The 15,514-nt window shown below is 36.7% G+C and overlaps 1 long non-coding RNA gene across 1 annotated transcript in view; it reads left to right on the forward strand.

Annotated features, from left to right (window-relative positions):
* LOC128640341 (uncharacterized) overlaps positions 1-913 on the forward strand; it is a 995-nt gene extending 82 nt beyond the window's left edge. Inside the window, exons 2-3 of the long non-coding RNA XR_008399333.1 lie at positions 88-144; positions 687-913. This is a non-coding gene — a long non-coding RNA (uncharacterized LOC128640341). The remainder of the gene's footprint in view (positions 1-87; positions 145-686) is intronic.
* Positions 914-15,514: the final 14,601 nt, after the last annotated feature.

Consider the following 15,514-nt stretch of genomic DNA (forward strand, 5'->3'; position numbering starts at 1 on the left):
ATTTGTGCCTATATTGTCCCTCAAGAGTGTGCTATATGTATTTTGCCTTTATAATTTTTTTAATTTTTTTTTATTTATTTTTTAAAGAAGAGAATCATAATGAACAGAATATTGAAGGAGAGGAAACTTTGCTCCTTTTTGAAGGTAAAGCAACATTTTTTTTTGTGTGCAAATCATATTAAAACATTATAAGACATTTTTTTTTGTAGATTCAGATACAGCATGAAATTATAAGCAACTTACAATTTCACTACATTTTTCATATTTTATTAATTATATTGCTATCTATATTTTATAAGATGGAATGTAAATCTTAGCATCCATCCCATTTTAGGATCAGCACCATGGTTAGTGCTTGTTTATTGGAACCACTGACCATGGTGCTGAAACTAAAATATGATGGATGCTTTAAGAATTGCATTCCAGCTTATAACATACAGATAGCAATAGAATTAACAAAAGCTGACAATTGTATTGAAATTGTAATTTGCTTATATCCAGCAATTACAAAATTTGAATGTAATTGTTGTGGAATATTATACTTTAAAGATGCTGATACATGTGTATTCTGCCCTTTTAAAATCTCATCAATATTAAATTTAATTTTCATATTTTCATTTAAAGATGATAGTAATCTATAATAGGTGGCATTGTAAAAATGAAATTATTGTTTATCTTTATTATAGATGATTCAGAAAATGTTGAATACGTTCTGAATTTACAACCAATACAGGAGACATCTCCTGTACATTCCTCAAGTACAAATGTAGAAGTACCAGAAGAAGAAATTGGAGATGTACACGAAGATATCCAACAAGAAGCACAAGCACCAACTGAAGAGGCAATATCAGTAAATTTGGTTAACATTCTGCAATTAGCCACAAATTTTCAGAATGAACAAAGGGCTTTTTTTCAACAGATGAGTGACCTGCAAAGTGAACGCTTGGAAATTGACAGGCAGAGTTTACTTGCACGTCAAGAGAAAAATAGGTTGCTTGCATTACTAGTGAATATTTTACAAACAAGAATTGAGAATCATTGATTTTTTTTTGGGTGGGTTTTCTTAAAATGTTTTTTTTGTTTTTTAAACAGTTAATGTATAAATTTTGGTTATGATTTATAACATATCATATGTTAAATTAAAAACTATTAATGCCGTTTGAATGTATTTCTCTATTATTAATCTTTACCTTTTTTAAAAAATAACAGACACATATATTATAATATATTAATTTTTAATAGAAACTAAACCAAAAATGCAAATATAATTGAAATATAGAAAGTTAAATTTTCAGGGTTTTTTTTTTTTTCTTTTTTTTTTTTAATACATTTGATCCGTTATGGCTCTTCTAAAATTTTGGATGCTTCTTGTTATGCTATGCATCATTACTTCTAACCGATCAAATTCGGCGATTATGGTCTCTCTTGAGATGAGTCCAAGTTCTTCTTCCACAACCTCTTTTAAAGATAAAAAAATTTATTAAAAAAATTGTTAGTAAGATTTAACATTCATTTTGTCCAATTTTTATAAACTGAAGTTTATAATATATATTAATGTGACAATCAACATTACATGCTTCATATAGAACTGAGAATTGGAATACACTTTATAATTTACTCCAATTATCTAAGTTTGTATATTGACAATATCAGTAAATTAGAAAGATGTTTCAAATTTTAGGCTGTATCCAAATGCGTTTTGTATAAAGAACATTTCCACGAACATCCTACAATGTATAAATATTTGTTAATAAATATATATATATATATATGTATGTATAAATTTTTTAATATATATATATATATATTTATAAAAACAAAATAATAATTATGGCTAAAAACAAATGTAAATAATTTGTACTTACGTGTACCAATGTTTCTTGTGGAAGTAGAATCTTCGACTTCAACATCATCTAGGAATAAAACAAATTAATGAAACGGATTACCATATTCAAATAAAGATGCTTATAGAAAAGCAAAATCATTATATTACAAATACCAAAACCAACCTTCAAAACACACAGAATCGGAGTCCGAAGAATGTTCTACTGTTATTTTTGGTCTTTGGATAGGTAGAACAAAATCTGGCTCTTCCGTTCTAATTTCTACTGCTGCTTCTATAACCAAAAAAAAATATATCTATATAATATAGGCATTTTCTGTTTTTCAAAAGCTGTTATGCGCAGTAGAGACCTGTAATCGTTGCTAGTGCTGATCGGGTGTGAGGGTGGTGTGAGGTTGGCGTTTCCGGGTGTGAGAGAGCTGAAAATACATAGCGAGTAGAGATAGGGAGAGAGACAGCAAAAGAGAGAGGGGAGAGAGGGGGGAGAGAGACAGCAAAAGAGAGGGGGGAGAAAGGGGAGAGAGAAATCAAGAGAGAGGGGGGAGAGAGACAGCAAAAGAGAGGGGGGAGAAAGGGGAGAGAGAAATCAAGAGAGAGGGGGGAGAGAGACAGCAAAAGAGAGGGGGGAGAAAGGGGAGAGAGAAATCAAGAGAGAGGGGGGAGAGAGACAGCAAAAGAGAGGGGGGAGAAAGGGGAGAGAGAGAGCAGAAGAACGGGAGAGAGAGACATCAAAAGAGAGGGAGATAGAGAGAGAGCATTGTACTTTAACTTTATTACCTATTTATCTTTGTTGTAATTTTAATAAATCTGTGGACATAATTTCACGGGTATTATACAAATAAAATGTAAGTGAAACACTTTTGGTTATATATGAGTAATCAATTACTGAGTGTCTAAAAAAGTGTAACAAAATTTACCATACCTTCTGTATTTTCTTCGAAAGGTTTTTCAATTACAGTAATCTGTCTATTTTCAAGTGTGACTGTGGGCATCGGTGGTGATCCGGAAGTTTCATCACTAACAACCTCCATAGTCCTCAGATATTTAGGGCATCTTTTGTTTGTTTTTTCTCTCCTGTCTGATCCAATAAACAAAAATATATATATATAAAATTAAGATTTCCTTTTGTTAAAAACAATTATATAGTGCACAATAGCGTTATTGCTAGATGACATTCTTTTTACTTGTGCCCCAAGAATGTATCCAGGCGCATAATAACAGGCATTCCATGATACCTTTTTGGGGCGCAAGCAAAAAAGAAAAAGTCATGTGCCAATCATTGCGCACTGTATAATTTTCTTTCATTTTCGAGAACACAAATTAGCAATATTTGATGAAAGTGCATTGTTTTTGGACCCTTTCTTGGGGCATAGTAACAGTATACGATACCTTTGTTGGGGCACAAGAAAAAAATGAAAAGTCATGTGGCAATCGTTATTGCGCACTATATAATTATAACTTTCAGTAGCAAGAACCATAATGTTTATAAATTTTCTTTTAAAGTTGCAACAGTTTTTTTGGAAACTTTCAAGGGGCATAATAACAGGCGTTCCACGATACCTTTTTGGGGCGCAAGCAAAAAGATAAAGTCATGTGGCACAAACGCTATTGCGTTATTGCGCACTCTATAAGTATAACTCATTTTCATTTTTTAATAATGTATATAAATATTTTTTACAAAGTTGAAACATTTTTTTTGGGATCCTTTCTTGGGGCATAATAAAAACATTTCTTGATAGTGTAAACTAAAATAACAAATTTAATCAAATATAATAGAATTTAACATATACCTTGATTCAAATATATATTTAATTCTTAGTGGACGGAAAATAATTTATCCTTATATTATACTTACATTCTCTAAGAAATCTTATAATCGATCGTTTTAATTCTTTGTCCCTTCGGCTTAGGTCCGAAAAGCGCTTAAGACAGTCGCGCTGGGTCCGTCTAAACCCAGCGACTCTGCGGACTCTACGGGTCATTTCGGACAAAATTATATTTCGCTGGTCTTGAATGACCCCATATACGCCCCCAATTCTTTTTGGGAAATATTTCCTCATGAAAGCAGTAATAATAATCAGCTCTCCAAGAGTGAATTTGGGCTTCCTGGCAAAAGGCATTTTACACTCTGATCCAAAAATAGGAAAACATGCGCTTTTATTGGCTCATGTTTTTTTTGGTTGTTTTTATAGTCTATAATTTAGACATTTAATGTACTTTTGAAAAATTATGGATACTTAAATAAATATTTTTGCATCATTGTTATTAGTATTAATGCTGCTTATGGCTTTTAATAATAATGTTTAACTGAGGGATTTTTTTTTTTCAATTATTATGTTTATTTTATAAATATGTTTATGTAAGACAAAGCACTAAAGAGACAAGAATGCTCTTTTCCTCCATCATAAAAGGATGCTCTTCTCCTGCACTTTTTTTTTTGCCAAAAATTATTAGACATATTATTGTTGATTTTAAAGGGACAGACAAAACATGAATGTTTGTTGTTTAACAATGGTAGCTAATCCATATATAACACATTCAACAATTTTGAAGTTTTTGTGTTTGTACATTTGTATATAATGGACCTTTAATATAACAGTATTGGTTACACCATTATTTTAAAGGGACATCATATAAAAAAATGTTTAAACAATTGAATATGATGCAGCATAACTTTAAGATATTTGATGTTAAGATGTACTTAAAGGGACAATGTACCCAAAAAATTTCTTTTGTGATTAACATTGAGCATGAACTTTAAATCAACTTTATAATTTACTCACATTATCAAATTTTATTCTTTCTCTTGGTATCTTTATTTGAAATGCAAGAATGTAAGTTTAAATGCCGGCCCATTTTTGGGCAACAAACTGGGTTGTCCTCGCTGATTGGTGGATAAATTCATCCACCAATAAAAAAGTGCTGTCATGACTACTGAAAACAAAAAAAAGCTTGGCTGACTTCTTTTTCAAATAAAGATAGCAAGAGAACAAAGAAAAAATGATAATAGGAGTAAAATAGAAAGTTGGTCATTTAGTTCAAGAAACAACACGTGCAACGTCTTTTTATATTTTAAATTTTTGAGTCACCAGCTCCGAATGAGCATGTGCAATAGTTCACAGCATATATGTAGATGCATTTGTGATTGGCTGATGGCTGTCACATGATACCTAAAAGAATTGTTTTTAATATTTTTTTTGGTTTATGAAAAGCACTATCTGAATCTTGAAAGTTTATTGCTTTTATGACTGTCCCTTTAATGGGTAATGATTTCCAGGCAACAATATACTGCCTTAAATAGTATATAAAGCGAACGTTAAAAATTGGATAGTAATAGCACATTCACTTAATATAGTATTTGAAACAGTATATTGTTGTCTGCAAAACATTAACCCATTAAAGGGACAGTCATAAAAGAAATAAACCTTCAAGATTCAGATAGGGGTTTTCGTTAAAAAAAAAAAAAAATTATCAACAATTCAGGTTTGTTCTTTTGGTATTCTTTTCAAATTTTATTTTCTTCAAAAACTGATGATTGATAAAATGAAGGGTTAAAGGGACATTATTGTGAAAATTCAACTTTTAAGATCCATATAGGCAATCAAATATTATTCTAATTATTTGAAGATTGTAGCGGAAAACCAATTAATTTAACCATGATGCTTTTGTCCAAAAAATAACAAGATGACCAAAAAAAATATGTATTTAACGATTTTTTTTTAATGAACGATTAACAAAAAAATTAAATCGATAGGGCTTGAACTGGATTCATTCTTCTCTATTTTCTTTAAACCGCATTTGATTCCTTTAAAAAGAAAAAAAATATATATAAATTTTAAAAGGGGAAAAGCACAGACTAATTAAAAAAGGTATTGGTTAAAACTAGAATAAAATATACTAACATGAGAAATATCTAGCAACAAGGCTATTCCGAACTTCGACTCCACCAGCGGTGGAATCTCTTGAAGCATCAAGATCTTCATTGTTTTCATTATTACTGAGGACAGTGACATCCACATCTCCATCTTGCAGCGCTATGTTGTGCAAAATGCAGCACACCAAAATGATATCTGATACCTTGCACGGGTCATATTGCAGCACTCCACCGGATCTATCTAGACACCTAAATCTAGTTTTTAATAAACCATAGGTGCGCTCAATGGCTGACCGAGTGCTCCGATGAGCATCATTATATTTTTTCTGAGCGTCGGTTCTTGGATTTGTGAATGGCGTCATGAGCCAGTGCCGACAAGGATATCCACTGTCTCCTAACAAAGAAAAAGATTGTAAATAAATTAGAAAACATTTACAATAAAATAAGAAAAAGTCAAAAATAAAATGTGAAATAGACTATCAAATAAAGGAATAATATACATACTGACCTAATAGCCATCCATCAGGCATCTCTGCCGACTCAAACATCCGATAAAGTGCCGACTGTTGAAGAATATAAAAGTCATGACATGACCCAGGAAAATTTGAGCGGACACTCATTATTTTGAGCTTTGCATCACAAACCATTTGTACATTTAAGGAATGGTTATGTTTCCGATTTCTAAACTGCTCCTCTTTGTGTTGCGGAGGTCTCAATTGGATGTGTGTACAATCAATAGCGCCTAAGACATTGGGCATACCGGAAACTTTAAAAAAATTAGTCTTCAAACTTTGCCAACCTTCAGCATTAGTAGGGAAATGAATAAATAATTTTAAATGCTTCAAAATAGCTTTGAGCACATGTGTCAGATGCCTTGAAAAAGAAGGTTGACTGAGGCCCACAACTATACTACTGACAGATTGGAAAGACCCAGTAGCCAAAAAATGGATAACTGCCAATAATTTTATCATTCCTGGAAGAGCATGTGTCCTTCCTGTCTTTGGGTCGATATCAGCCTCAATTAGATGATACAAATTAATTATGGACTGTCTATTCAGTCGGAATCTTCTTTTTATTTCGTGGTCAGAAAGGGCTTCCAAACCAATTCTTAAACGAAAAATTCTTGGAACCCTTCTTCTTGTTTCTGGATCCGCATCTTGCTCTGCGACCTGTTGTGGGCGACTTCTGTTTCGAGAAACAGCAATAACCGCAAGAAAAAGGAAATTTTCCATTGCAAACAAGAACCAAAAACAACTACTTGCGCTTTTCCACTATCTCGCAACCTCAAAATTGGTGAATATAGAAAAAGTGAATATGACATGCGACAATTTTGATAAATACAAGATAATTGCGAATAAAAAAGGGCGTGTATGAAAAGGGTATACATGTAATAGAAGTATTAGGCATTTCCAGACAATTGATTCTCAAAATTCGAAACTTGCGAGTGAACATAAGTCACTTTATTCGCATATCAGAGAAATAGAGACTTTTCTGGCGCATCAACTTTAATAAATATGTCGATATAATGTTAACTTTCATTTTATGAGAATAATATGAGAATTTTCATATTCGGTGCTTGATAAATCTTGCCCTAAGTAGCAGCTGGGATATTGAAGGAGCACTGGAAGCAAATACTACAGCAGAGACCTGACGGTTCATGTGGATTACAATTATATGTCAGATAAGTGTAACAACACCTACATTTGCTAATATCTGGAAAATAACTTAACTTTGCAATAACCGCTATTTGTGGAGGGTCAGCCTGGTCTGACTTTGATTGCTCTGTGTTGGATATGCTACATGTGAACTGTTACAACTTTTTCCTTGCCGACATGCATCTGTTTGAAAATATCTGCACGTAACTGCTGTTTTACTATTGCTATGATAGGATCATATGTATGCCATATATAAGGTACCTCATCATACTTAGATCCCAAGATTATTTCTGCCCGGTAATTATCCCTTGTAATTTCTTGGGTACCGAGTGCAGTAGGGTGTAGTATGTTTTGAGGTCTCTCTAAATGATTCATATTGTCATATGCATAACGCTGAAATTTTTGTGCTCTTTGCATGGGATTGCCAATAACATTTTTTCACTGTGTGCTAGCTGTCCAGTGTCATAACGCTTAAACATTGTGCTTATTGCATGGGACTGCCTATATTTGCTACTGTGTGCTAGCTGTCCATTATCAATATTCCATCACATTCAGATCTCATGTTACCTGTCTGACACTATCCCTCACTAATATAGGATAGCATGTGCAGCTAGGGTATAGTGTGTTTGGAATATTTATAAACCATTAGCATATTTTGTGCTATTTGTACTAGGTGTGCACACCTTCAGGGTTAAATAATTTGATGTCATGTGTTGGTATACATATATTATGTCTTGACTATTGGTGATATATGGATTAGAGATGTAACTCCATTATTAAGATAATATAATATTCATTTATAAAAGAGTGCTTGATTCCCTATCTCCATTATAGTTAATTGAATTGTATGTCCTATTTCTTGTCTTATAGTTTGCTGTAAAAAAAAATATATATATATAATCAAATAAGCAGGGAACCAGCACACCATAAGTTTCAGCCGCCGGGGTGCACTTCTAAAGATTCAAATATCCACAAATAACAGGGAAGGCACTCTCCGTTTACAACCTCTTTATTGGTTAACGTTTTCCAAACGTTAACCAATAAAGGAGGTTGTAAAGGAAGAGTGCCTTCCCTGTTATTTGTGGATATATATATATATATATATATATATATATATATATATATATATATATATATATATATATATATATATATATAGTATCTAGGGGGTACCAGACTAGCGCTTGTAGAAAGGGAGTAACATAAAGGGGAGCACAGTTTTAAGGTGTAACACAAATGCACTTATTTACAGCAGGGTATAAAAAAAAACTCACCTTTTTGTCTTTTAGTCTGAGAAGTCTGTGTAGTGTCTTTGCTTCTCCTCTGATGATTGGCTTCTGTGTGGTGCCAATTAAGGTATTTCTTTTCAAGAAATAAAATCTCCTTGTTAGAAAGGGGTTGAGTAACAGGCTTCCCCTCTCAGGGGTGTGGTAGATGCCTTTCAATGAAATAAATAAATAAATGAAGCAAATGCCAGTGATTAGTGCAAATAAAATCTCCTTTATTTTAGCACAAAAACAAACTGGTGTTTGTGCTGGTGAATTAAAAGTCTCTTGGTGGTGTTAGGTAAAAACATTGTGCAGAAATTTGGGGTATTTAACCTCTTAAGGACATATGACGGAATTTTTCAGTCATAAAACAATTGAGCAAACTGAAAGCTGTGTCCTTAAAGGGTTAACTTCCCAAACAGGCTGTGATTGTTGTCGCCTTGATTATGCACAAACAGTGCAGAGGATTCCTTGAAGATTTTTGTCTCCAGATGGTGTAAACATTAAGGTTTATGCAAAATTTTGGGGTATTTTCCTTCCCAAACAGGTTGTGATGGTTGTTGTCCTGAACTTACATAAACAGTATAGAGGATTCCTGCAGGTAATGCAGTTGCCACATCTGTTACCCCCAGGGAAGAAGGGGTGTTACAGATGTGGCAACTGCATTACCTGTAATGGTATGATTGTTGGTAATAGGTTCCATCACCCTCACACGAATAAGACCTTCAGTATACGCCATTGGCTAACCTGCACTTCAGACCATGTGATCTACGTGATTATTTGACCCTGTTCTCTATATTATGCGGGGAAGACCATTACCTCCTTCAGAGAGAGGTTAGCTAACCACAAAACAGCCATCAGATTGACTTTGGATAAAAGATCGTCTGATCAACCAGTGGCACGCCACTTCCAACAGGCTGGTCATCCTATCTCTGCTTTGAGGGCAATTCTTATCGATCACATCCCCAAATCTAGACGTGGGGGTGATCGTGCTAAGGCCCTCTTGAAGATGGACTCTCGTTGGATTCACCGGCTTGACACAATCACACCAAAAGGCCTGAATGTGATGATTGATTAGTTGTTTCTACAAGTGACTGTGGGCTTCCTTTCATCGTGGAGACTAGTTTCTACCATGCTCCTGTTGCACGTTGCGGAAGATTGTACAGTATAGTTTATTGGCTGCTATTGTATGACACTAATAGGTTACCACACTATATACTTAAGCTGATCTTGTTTGATCTATATTTTGTAGCCGTGTGTGGCTCAGTAAACATGAGTGTTGTTAACTCTTTGTGTCTTATTGGCATGCCAATATATTGTTTTAATTGTAAATATATTCACTTGTTATATATATACGTGACCATCTACAACATAATCTAATTTCACTAACATGTTGTAGATGGTCACGTATATTTTAACCATATATGACTCATCTTAACTCTTAAAGTATCTAGTTTTTATCAGCAATCACTGTTTACCATATTTGAACCATGTATAATTTATCCTAACCTTACAAGCATTAAACTTATATCAGCAACCGCAGTTTACCGCATATGAAGTTAACAAACATTTATTTTCAGTTTATACTGGGAGGTCCATTATAAATTCATAGCATTGATGCATTGGATGTATGCAAGTAACTGCAATAGACACATAGTAACGGAGAAAATTGCATTGCAGCTTAAACCACTTAGCGACTTATAACACTGAGTGCTATTATATATATTATGAATTGAAGCGCCTGTAAATATAAATATAAGCACATATTACATTAGTGATATACAGTATGTCATGAACTATATGGTACATTTAATTATTTTTTGCAAGTGGCATATATCTCGTTACCAATATCAGCAATAGCTGAATGTTATTATATTAGTATTCTCTACATAAATTAAAAAGTATGCTTTGAATATATATTTCTCTTGTTAAGTGTAGTCAGTCCACGGGTCATCCATTACTTATGGAATATATCTCTTCCTAACAGGAAGCTGCAAGAGGATCACCCAGCAGAGCTTGCTATATAGCTCCTCCCCTCACATGTCATATTCATTCATTCTCTTGCAGCCTAACTAGATAGGTTGCTGTGAGAGGTCTGTGGTGTTTTTTAACTTAGTTTATTTCTACAATCAAAAGTTTGTTATTTTAAATGGCACCGGAGTGTGCTGTTTATTCTCAGGCAGCATTAGAAGAAGAATCTGCCTGCGTTTTCTATGATCTTAGCAGACGTAACTAAGATCCACTCGCTGTTCTCATCTGAGGAGTGAGGTAACTTCAGAGAAGGGGAATAGCATGCAGGGCCCCCCTGCAAATGAGGTATGTGCAGGAATTATTTTTCTGAGGAATGGAATTGACTGAGAAAATACTGCTGATACCAATGTAAAGTAAGTTCAGCCTTAAATGCAGTGATAGCGACTGGTATTAGGCTGATGAGTGTGTGTACACTGAATTTATTTTTCTAAGGAATGGAATTGACTCTGAAAATACCGTTAATATTGAAATAATGTATGAGCCTTAACTGCAGTAAAAGCGACTGGTAGCAGGCTTATTAATAACAATTCATAACTTTTCAAATGTATGTTTAAAACGTTTACTGGCATGTTAATCGTTTTTTGTGAGGTACTTGGTGATAAAACTTATTGGGGCATGATTTTTACCACATGGCCATCTTTGTTTTCTGCATAGAAACAGTTTTCTGAGCTTCCCCACTGTTGTAATATGAGTGGGAGGGGCCTATTTTAGCGCTTTTTTGCGCAGTAAAAATTCAGTCACAATCTGTCTACTTCATCCTCCATGATCCAGATAGTCTCTAGAGAGCTCAGGGGTCTTCAAAATTCATTTTGAGGGAGGTAATCGGTCACAACAGACCTGTGACAGTGTGTTTTGACTGTGAGAAAAACGTTAATTATTAAATTGTTAATCCGTTTTTGGGTATTAAGGGGTTAATCATCCATTTGCTGGTGGGTGCAATCCTTTGCTAACTTAATACATTTACTGTGAAAAATTGGTTGCTATAACTATTTTGGTTCATAGTTATTTCAACTGTGACAGCTTTTTGTGCTTCTTAAAGGCACAGTAGCGTTTTTTATATTGCTTGTAAATTTATTTAGAAAAGTATTTCCAAGCTTGCTAGTCCCATTGCTAGTCTGTTTAAACATGTCTGACACAGATGAATCTCTTTGTTTACTATGTTTAAAGGCCAATGTGGAGCCCAATAGAAATTTATGTACTAATTGCATTGATGCTACTTTAAATAAAAGTCAATCTTTACATGTAAAGAAATTATCACCAGACAACGAGGGGGAAGTTATGCCGACTAACTCTCCTCACGTATCAGTACCTTCGCCTCCCGCTCAGGAGGTGCGTGATTTTGTGGTGCCAAGTACATCAGGGAGGCCCTTACAAATCACTTTGCAAGACATGGCTACTGTTATGACAGAAGTATTATCTAAATTGCCAGAATTAAGAGGCAAGCGCGATAGCTCTGGGTTAAGGACAGAGCGCGCGGATGAGGTGAGAGCCATGTCAGATACTGCGTCACAGTTTGCAGAACGTGAAGACGGAGAGCTTCATTCTGTGGGTGACGGATCTGATCCAGGGAGACTGGATTCAGAGATTTCTAATTTTAAATTTAAGCTTGAGAACCTCGGCATATTGCTAGGGGAGGTATTAGCGGCTCTGAATGATTGTAACACGGTTGCAATTCCAGAAAAATTATGTAGGTTGGATAGATACTATGCGGTACCGGTGTGTACTGACGTGTTTCCTATACCTAAAAGGCTTACAGAGATTATTAGCAAGGAGTGGGATAGACCTGGTGTGCCCTTTTCCCCTCCTCCCATATTTAGGAAAATGTTTCCTATAGACGCCACCACACGAGACTTATGGCAGACGGTCCCTAAGGTGGAGGGAGCAGTTTCTACTTTAGCTAAGCGTACCACTATCCCGCTGGAGGATAGTTGTGCCTTTTCAGATCCAATGGATAAGAAATTAGAGGGTTACCTTAAGAAAATGTTTGTTCAACAAGGTTTTATCTTACAGCCCCTTGCATGCATTGCGCCTGTCACTGCTGCGGCGGCGGCATTCTGGTTTGAGTCTCTGGAAGAGGCCATTCGCACAGCTCCATTGGATGAAATTATGAACAAGCTTAAAGCACTTAAGCTAGCTAACGCATTTGTTTCTGATGCCGTCGTACATTTAACCAAACTTACGGCTAAGAACTCCGGATTCGCCATCCAAGCGCGCAGAGCGCTATGGCTTAAATCCTGGTCAGCTGACGTGACTTCTAAATCTAAATTGCTTAATATTCCTTTCAAAGGGCAGACCTTATTCGGGCCCGGCTTGAAAGAAATTATAGCTGACATTACGGGAGGTAAGGGCCATGCTCTACCTCAGGACAGTCTAATTTTCGTGCCTTTTGTAACTTCAAGGCTGGAGCAGCATCAACTTCCTCCGCTCCAAAACAGGAAGGAGCTGTTGCTCGTTACAGGCAGGGCTGGAAAGTTAACCAGTCCTGGAACAAGGGCAAGCAGGCCAAGAAACCTGCTGCTGCCCCCAAGACAGCATGAAGAGAGGGCCCCCTATCCAGAAACGGATCTAGTGGGGGGCAGACTTTCTCTCTTCGCCCAGGCTTGGGCAAGAGATGTCCAGGATCCCTGGGCATTGGAGATCATATCTCAGGGATATATCCTGGACTTCAAAACTTCTCCTCCACGAGGGAGATTTCATCTTTCAAGGTTATCAGCAAACCAAATAAAGAAAGAGGCGTTTCTACGCTGTGTACAAGACCTTTTACTAATGGGGGTGATCCACCCAGTTCTGCGGACGGAACACGGGCAGGGATTCTATTCAAATCTATTTGTGGTTCCCAAGAAAGAGGAAACCTTCAGACCAATCTTGGACTTAAAAATCCTAAACAAATTTCTAAGAGTTCCATCATTCAAAATGGAAACTATTCGAACCATCCTTCCCATGATCCAAGAGGGTCAGTACATGACCACAGTGGATTTAAAGGATGCCTACCTTCACATACCGATTCACAAGGATCATTATCGGTACCTAAGATTTGCTTTCCTAGACAGGCATTACCAGTTTGTAGCTCTTCATTTCGGATTAGCTACGGCTCCAAGAATCTTTACAAAAGTTCTGGGCTCACTTCTGGCGGTACTAAGACCACGAGGCATAGCGGTGACTCCGTACCTAGACGACATTCTGATACAAGCGTCAAGTTTTCAAACTGCCAAGTCTCATACAGAGATAGTTCTGGCATTTCTGAGGTTGCATGGGTGGAAGGTGAACGTGGAAAAGAGTTCTCTATTACCACTTACAAGAGTTCCCTTTCTAGGGACTCTTATAGATTCTGTAGAGATGAAAATTTACCTGACAGAGGCCAGGTTATCAAAACTTCTAAATGCTTGCCGTGTCCTTCATTCCATTCCACACCCGTCAGTAGCTCAGTGCATGGAAGTAATCGGCTTAATGGTAGCGGCAATGGACATAGTACCATTTGCGCGCCTGCATCTCAGACCGCTGCAATTGTGCATGCTAAGTCAGTGGAACGGGGATTACTCAGATTTGTCCCCCCTACTAAGTCTGGATCAAGAGACCAGAGATTCTCTTCTATGGTGGCTCTCTCGGCCACATCTGTCCAAGGGGATGACATTTCGCAGGCCAGATTGGACGATTGTAACAACAGACGCCAGCCTTCTAGGCTGGGGCGCAGTCTGGAACTCCCTGAAAGCTCAGGGATTATGGACTCAGGAGGAGAAACTCCTCCCAATAAATTTTCTGGAATTAAGAGCAATATTCAATGCTCTCCTAGCTTGGCCTCAGTTAGCAACTCTGAGGTTCATCAGATTTCAGTCGGACATCACGACTGTGGCTTACATCAACCATCAAGGGGGAACCAGAAGTTCCCTAGCGATGTTGGAAGTCTCAAAGATAATTCGCTGGGCAGAGTCTCACTCTTGCCACCTGTCAGCGATTTACATCCCAGGCGTAGAGAACTGGGAGGCGGATTTTCTAAGTCGCCAGACCTTTTATCCGGGGGAGTGGGAACTTCATCCGGAGGTCTTTGCTCAACTGATTCTTCGTTGGGGCAAACCAGATCTGGATCTCATGGCGTCTCGCCAGAACGCCAAGCTTCCTTGTTACGGATCCAGGTCCAGGGACCCGGGAGCGGTGCTGATAGATGCTCTGACAGCCCCTTGGGTCTTCAACATGGCTTATGTGTTTCCACCATTCCCGATGCTTCCTCGTTTGATTGCCAAGATCAAACAGGAGAGAGCTTTGGTGATTCTGATAGCGCCTGCGTGGCCACGCAGGACCTGGTATGCAGACCTAGTGGACATGTCGTCCTGTCCACCGTGGTCTCTACCTCTGAGACAGGACCTTCTAATTCAGGGTCCTTTCAAACATCCAAATCTAATTTCTCTGAGGCTGACTGCATGGAGATTGAACGCTTGATTCTATCAAAGCGTGGCTTCTCGGAGTCGGTTATTGATACCTTAATACAGGCTAGGAAGCCTGTTACCAGAAAAATTTACCATAAGATATGGTGTAAATATTTATATTGGTGCGAATCCAAGAGTTACTCATGGAGTAAGGTTAGGATTCCTAGGATATTGTCCTTTTTACAAGAGGGTTTAGAAAAGGGCTTATCTGCTAGTTTGTTAAAGGGACAGATTTCTGCTCTGTCTATTCTTCTACACAAACGTCTGGCTGAAGTTCCAGACGTTCAGGCTTTCTGTCAGGCTTTAACTAGGATTAAGCCTGTGTTTAAGACTGTTGCTCCGCCGTGGAGCTTAAACTTAGTTCTTAATGTTCTTCAAGGCGTTCCATTTGAACCCCTTCATTCCATTGATATCAAGCTGTT

This window comes from Bombina bombina, chromosome 1 (assembly GCF_027579735.1).
Source record: "Bombina bombina isolate aBomBom1 chromosome 1, aBomBom1.pri, whole genome shotgun sequence".
Taxonomy (NCBI): domain Eukaryota; kingdom Metazoa; phylum Chordata; class Amphibia; order Anura; family Bombinatoridae; genus Bombina; species Bombina bombina.